Source organism: Pecten maximus, chromosome 5 (assembly GCF_902652985.1).
Source record: "Pecten maximus chromosome 5, xPecMax1.1, whole genome shotgun sequence".
NCBI lineage: Eukaryota > Metazoa > Mollusca > Bivalvia > Pectinida > Pectinidae > Pecten > Pecten maximus.
The window spans coordinates 28,862,072-28,869,922 of NC_047019.1; positions in this window are offsets into that span (position 1 = coordinate 28,862,072).

The following is a 7,851-nucleotide window of genomic DNA, read 5'->3' on the forward strand; positions in this document are numbered from 1 at the left end:
AGTGACTATATCAGTATTACACATGTTTATATGAGTATATCGGTGAATATTTTGACAGAACACGACGTGATTTCGGGTGCAATTATCAGATGTAATCTTAAAACCACGTATATCCAGCAAGTATATGATATACAGACAAAGAGCAGGTGATTTTAATTTCATTTGAATGAATTAAAAGCGTATTACAGGCACGGGCACGTGTGTTCGTAGAGTGATCCCCGATCTGGTAGAGGTTAACGTTTGGATAAACGAAATGTTTTAAACTCCGTTAAAGAGTTTATAATTAAAGCCAAAATACTGTAACTTCAAAGAACGATCTGGAACAAAATTTTTATAGAGCTAAGTTTTGACGTTCGTCACACGAACGTATAGTAACATTCATCAATGTGAAGTTTATTACTTCTGAGATGCATATGGAAATACAAACGAAAAGTGACAAAGAAATCACCGTTAAAATGTGTGAACCTTACTAACAAAGTACATTGAAGTGAAATACTTATGATAATAATTGTTGAATTTAATTATTTTTAGATAAATTTCTGTGGTACTGATCAAAGTATGAAAAGTATTTTTTAGAACATAAAAAAGACAAAAAAACGAGATCAAAAACATTTAATATTTCCAAATGATAATTTTCTGTATCTTATTTGATAGATATTTGTTGTGGTTAATCCTGGGTATTATTTTTTTAGTCTTAGATTTGTAGTCGACTGAAAAAGTCAGATTTAATTTTGAAAATATTAATATGCTATAACCCCTCGCAATGTCTGAAAATATTCTAAGTCCATAATAAGTACAAAAAAAGCACAATGGCATTAGCTGAAAAATTCTAAGTCCCAAAAAAGTAGGAAAAAAGTACATCCATATTTTCACAATCTTTCAAAAAAATTCTAAGTCAGATTTTAGCACAAAAAAAGTACTCTGAAAAATTTCAGAGTCCAAATAAAGTACAGAAATAGTACCCTGAAAAATTTCTAAGTCCAGAATAAGTACAAAAAAAGTACTCTGAAAAATTTCAGAGTCCAAATAAAGTACAGAAAAAGTACCCTGAAAAGTTTCTAAGTCCAGAAAAGTACAAAAAAAGTACTCTGAGAAATTTCAGAGTCCAAATTTAGTACAGAAAAAGTACTCTGAAAAATTTCTAAGTCCAGAAAAGTACAAAAAAAGTATACTTTTTTGGTACTTTTTCAAAAAAGTAGGAAAAAGTGTATACTTAAAGTAGCATAAAAGTATACTTTAGTGTGCTTTATTTCGGTATGGGATGTTCTTACTTGGAATGGAAATAACTTGATTATAGAATGTCTACTGCAGAAGGTTTATTGGTAAAAAACAAAAAAAAATATGTATATTTACACGTATATAGTTGCATTGATGAAATTTTAAGCTGAAGATTCTCTGTTCTGAGCCTCTTAAGTTTGACCTAAGGGTTTCTTTCAGGGAAATTTTCATGACTTCTGATGAATTTCTCATGATTTTTTGTGGCCAGTCCCGACCAGAAAAAAAAACTATTGTAATTGTATTGATCTCTTGTTGGATCTGCATTTTACTGCAGCAAGTTCACAGGGACTCTTATATTTCCCAGCGGAGATGTGAATCGAGATAATTATTTAAAAATTCATGTCCATGTTTCATCCTTGCCTGCAATTTTATCGTGAAGTCAGTTTCGTGATCATCAAGGTCAATAAGACCTACCGGTTTTTACTGTAAAGTTTTTGTGAAGTCCGACTGTCCAACAATTTACTTTGTTAGTGAAATGAGATAATACTTTAGCATCATTTTATTTCTTCTTTGCCATGAGTACAAAAAGTCAATTGTCTCCGTCAGCTGATAGGAAATACAAATATCATTAATGGCTGCAGTCACGCCTGTGTAAATTATGTAAGCTAGCCAGTATAGGGACATGTTAATGTTTAATGTCCAAGGTTATCTGCATCTAAATCTTAATTAAAGGTTGATTTCTTAATTAAAAGATGTTTTCTTAATTAAAGAATGCATGCTTCTTAAATATAAATCAATTTTTCTTTTGCTTTTTTTTTTCTTTTTAATTTTAGGCCAAATTTTAATTCAAAAGATATGGTGCTGCAATGTTTGATATATATCAAATGCAGTCAAAGTTGTGTTTATCAAAATGTCTTTAAGGACATAACAATATGACTTCTATTATGAGCTTTTGAAAATATGTTTTGTTTTGTCATTATGTGAACAAAAGTGCAAATTAAATTAATTACCTATGGGAGACAATGAGGTAACTCAAAGGTTCTTCTGGACAGGTATTATCTCATTAATAGAGAAAAACAGTCTGGCATTGAGAACCCACTTACAAGAAGAATTACCCGACTTGTGGAGATGTTATAACTAGGCATGTCTATACAGACGACTGATACAAGATTGAAAAGTAACTTTTGTTTTGGACACCAATTACAAACAAGTTTGAAAACTTCATATTTGATAGCCATTTAAAGATCAATAGAAGTGTGAAGGGGTCTCTTGTAGCTAACTGTCGGTACAGTGTCCAGGGTCAGGTGGTTAATTCTGTCCGAGTAATAGAACTAAACTTTGAAATGGGATAGTTTGTTTGTTTTTGTTTGTTTTTTGTTTAACGTCCTATTAACAGCCAGGGTCATTTAAGGACGTGCCAGGTTTGGAGGTGGAGGAAAGCCGGAGTACCCAGAGAAAAACCACCGGCCTACGGTCAGTACCTGGCAACTGCCCCACGTAGGTTTCGAACTCGCAACACAGAGGTGGAGGGCTAGCGTTAAAGTGTCGGGACACCTTAACCACTCGGCCACCGCGGCAAAAAATGGGATAGTGTTACTTATACAAGTAGACTTAAATGACATGTTTGTGTAAGGATTTAAAGTTTGTTTGTGTCTGATTGATAGAATACTGATCTACAGTCCAACTCGATAATTTGGATAAAACATAAAAATCTGGATATACATAAATTTACATTATAGTACATCAAAACAACTACGATGTGAATAGTTATTTATATTGACAAACATTAATTTTTATTTAATAGATATAAAATCCCTTTATGCTTGAGTCGATTCTCATCAAATTTAATCACTTTTATATATCCTTTATCATATCAATACACACATATTTTCATTGGAAATTCTGCTCCAGCTATCGTTTTCCTTTTGGCATGTCAGTTTCATGATGAATGGTGGAAAGAATCTGGTTAACAATGATTTGATTATTAAGCAGTTTGCGTAAACTCTCTTGCTTATAGCCACCAGAGTAAGTGCTATAGACTTGTTCTCCTAAAACAGTTTTCTCAATCTATGTGATTGGTGGATGTGGTTAAGACAGTTAATTTGATTGGTTAGTATGTTTGTGTTGTTTAATTTGATTGGTTGATGTATTTTTATTGGTTCAGTTTGTGGCGTTTAAGATTTTGGTATAGTTGTGATTTCCCAGTTGGTTTGTTTTTACTGCCCCAGTTTGTTTCCCTTGACTATCTAATTATATAGCTGCTATGTTGATTACACAAGTAATTTCTCCATGCTTTTAAGTTGCTTTCCAGGGAAAATTTTATGTGAAATTTTCAAGTAAATAAATTTAACATGAATGCTGCCAACTTTATCAAATTCCATCACCATTTCCAGCTTCTCCATTCCTCCCCATCACTATCATCTTCATTGTCTGCTTTTTTGACAGATAATGGTCTGCTCTGTAGATTTAAAAGTTATGTAATAAAAAATATAATAATATACAACAAATGATCCACTTGTGGATGAAACACATGCCGACAATAACCTTGATGAGGCTATACTATGTAAGTGATGTTGACATGACCATAATAACAGTCCCACAGCTTATTCACAGTCATGAAAAGGGGCGATAACTCTGTTACTGGTATATGTATGTAGTTGTTGAAATAGTAAAATAGAAAGAAGACTTAATTAGTCAATCCAGCTTTATGTTGAATGTAACAATTGTATTCAACTTCATCAAAATAATAAATAATTTGAATATGTGATTAATCAGGCGAGACATTTGGATCCCTTCATTTGTAATGTCTGTGATTAATCAAGTGATACATTTGGATCCCTTCATTTGTAATGTCTGTGATTAATCAAGTGATACATTTGGATCCCTTCATTTTTGGTGTCTTGATTAATCAAGTGAGACATTTGGATCCCTTCATTTCTGGTTGGTGTGTGTGATTAATCAAGTGAGACATTTTGGATCCCTTCATTTCTGGTGTCTGATTAATCAAGCGAGACATTTTGGATACCTTTATATCTGGTGTCTATGATTAATCAAGCGAGACATTTTGGATTCCTTCATATCTGGTGTCTGATTAATCAAGTGAGACATTTGGATCCCTTCATTTCTGGTGTCTGATTAATCAAGCGAGACATTTTGGATTCCTTCATATCTGGTGTTTATGATTAATCAAGCGAGACATTTTGGATTCCTTCATTTCTGGTGTCTGATTAATCAAGTGAGACATTTTGGATTCCTTCATATCTGGTGTCTGATTAATCAAGCGAGACATTTTGGATTCCTTCATATCTGGTGTTTATGATTAATCAAGTGAGACATTTGGTTCCCTTCATTTTTGGTGATTAATTAATCAAGTGAGACATTTGGATCCTTTCATTTCTGGTGTCTGATTAATCAAGTGAGACATTTTGGATCCCTTCATTTTTGGTGATTAATTAATCAAGTGAGACATTTGGATCCCTTCATTTCTGGTGTCTGATTAATCAAGCGAGACATTTTGGATACCTTCATATCTGGTGTCTATGATTAATCAAGCGAGACATTTTGGATTCCTTCATATCTGGTGTCTGATTAATCAAGTGAGACATTTGGATCCCTTCATTTCTGGTGTCTGATTAATCAAGCGAGACATTTTGGATTCCTTCATATCTGGTGTTTATGATTAATCAAGCGAGACATTTTGGATTCCTTCATTTCTCGTGTCTGATTAATCAAGTGAGACATTTTGGATTCCTTCATATCTGGTGTCTGATTAATCAAGCGAGACATTTTGGATTCCTTCATATCTGGTGTTTATGATTAATCAAGTGAGACATTTTGGATCCCTTCATTTAAGGTGTACATTATTTTGGGTCATGCTCTCTCCTAACTCAACAATGGATTCATAGTCTGCTGATATTTTAAAGGTCAAAGGTGAAACATTTCGGTGCCAAGTGTCGCTGTATAATAAAAGCATGTTTTGGGGTCAAGGTCCAATTTAAGTTCAAACAAAGGTCAGCCCTATATGCTGTTACTATGATGATGTTGATGATTGTCTGGCGCTGGGTCAGGTTTTAATGGGTTAGGGAAATTATTCTGCAATCCAGGTCCCATGGGTGCTGTGTCATATCGACACTGATATGGTCCAGTCGTTGAAGTGAGAGAGAGTAATATAAGCATAGATGTAATGGTGACACCAAACGCTGTAATGATCCAGATGAATCTGTCGGTGCCGTAGTGTCGTAGAGGAGCTGGCGTTATGTGCGATCATGAGAAGCCTTCCGCCAGGGGATTTTATCTGAGAAGTTGTCAGACACACTGGCCCTCTAGACTGATGTTGTCATTTAGGATTTATACCATCTTGCTGATAGAGATCTAGCCTTGTATCGGTCACATCGACAAGTGGGCTCAACTGGAAAAGCACGATATTACGTAAAACAACAATACAACCTCGTGTTCATAGAGAAGATCCTTCGTAAACGTGTCTGAGAACCAATGCCTCTGGTGTCGATCACAAACTTCAAGTGTCTATCAGAATGATTACCTCAAAAAAAACCTGACATTATAATTGGTACGTATGTACTTGATGTAAAATGTCAAAACTGGCTGTAAATGTCTGGTCAGATTACAGACCATGCCGTGTGTGCCAGGACATTGTATGTTTCAGACTTGTAAAAAATCAAATGAGATTTCCCTCAATGTATCTATCAAATGCCATACCTTGTAACCTATCTTCGACAGCACCTGAGTGTGGGGGTACCCTGTGATCCACACTGATTGTAAGGGTACCCTGTGATCCACACTGAGTGTAAGGGTACCCTGTGATCCACACTGAGTGTAAGGATACCCTGTGATCCACACTGAGTGTAAGGATACCCTGTGATCCACACTGATTGTAAGGGTACCCTGTGATCCACACTGAGTGTAAGGGTACCCTGTGATCCACACTGAGTGTAAGGATACCCTGTGATCCACACTGAGTGTAAGGGTACCCTGTGATCCACCCTGAATTGACCGCACCTGAGTGTGAGGGTACCCTGTGATCCACCCTGAATTGACAGCACCTGAGTGTGAGGGTACCCTGTGATCCACCCTGAATTGACCGCACCTGAGTGTGAGGGTACCCTGTGATCCACCCTGAATTGATAGCACCTGAGTGTGAGGGTACCCTGTGATCCACCCTGAATTGATAGCACCTGAGTGTAAGGGTACCCTGTGATCCACACTGAGTGTAAGGGTACCCTGTGATCCACACTGAGTGTAAGGGTACCCTGTGATCCACACTGAGTGTAAGGGTACCCTGTGATCCACACTGAGTGTGAGGGTACCCTGTGATCCACCCTGAATTGACAGCACCTGAGTGTAAGGGTACCCTGTGATCCACACTGAGTGTAAGGGTACCCTGTGATCCACACTGAAAGTTAAAGTAGTCTCAGAGTTTATAATCCTGAGTTTAAACATGATTTATTATACAAGTTGTTGATTAGCACAGTTGTTGGGGTGATCAAGTCCTGGCACAGTTTATTAGGGTGATCAGGTGGCAGAGTTAATTGGAATGATCGAGTGGCATAGTTTCTTGGGTTGATCAGGTGGCACAGTTTATTATGGTGAGCAGGTGGCCCAGTTTTTTGGGGTGATCAGATGGCAGAGCTTATTGGGGTGATCGAGTGGCCCAGTTTTTTGGGGTGATCAGATGGCAGAGTTTATTGGGGTGATCGAGTGGCAGAGCTTATTGGGGTGATCGGGTGGCTCAGTTTATTGGGGTGATCGGGTGGCTCAGTTTATTGGGGTGATCGGGTGGCTCAGTTTATTGGGGTGATCGGGTGGCTCAGTTTATTGGGGTGATTGGGTGCCACAGTTTATTGGAGTGGATGGGTAACACATTTTATTGGATTGGCTGGGTGACACATTTATTGGAGTGGCTGGGTGACACAGTTTATTGGAGTGGCTGGGTGACAGTTTATTGGAGTGGCCGGGTGCCACAGTTTATTGGAGTGACTGGGTGCCACAATTTATTGGAGTGGCTGGGTGCCACAGTTTATTGGAGAGGCTGGGTGCCACAGTTTATTTGAGTGGCTGGGCGCCACAGTTTATTGGAGTGGCTGGGTGCCACAGTTTATTGGAGTGGCTGGGTGCCACAGTTTATTGGAGTGGCTGGGTGCCACAGTTTTTTGGAGTGGCTGGGTGACACAGTTTATTGTAGTGGCTGGGTGACACAGGTTATTGGAGTGGCTGGGTGTCACAGGTTATTGGAGTGGCTGGGTGCCACAGTTTACTGGGGTGGCTGGGTGACACATTTATTGGAGTGGCTGGGTGACACAGTTTATTGGAGTGGCTGGGTGAAACAGTTTATTGGAGTGGCTGGGTGACAGTTTATTGGAGTGGCCGGGTGGTACAGTTTATTGGAGTGACTGGGTGCCACAGTTTATTGGAGTGGCTGGGTGCCACAGTTTATTGAAGAGGCTGGGTGCCACAGTTTATTTGAGTGACTGGGCGCCACAGTTTATTGGAGTGGCTGGGTGCCACAGTTTATTGGAGTGGCTTGGTGCCACAGTTTATTGGAGTGGCTGAGTGCCACAGTTTATTGGAGTGGCTGGGTGACACAGTTTATTGTAGTGGCTGGGTGACACAGTTTAT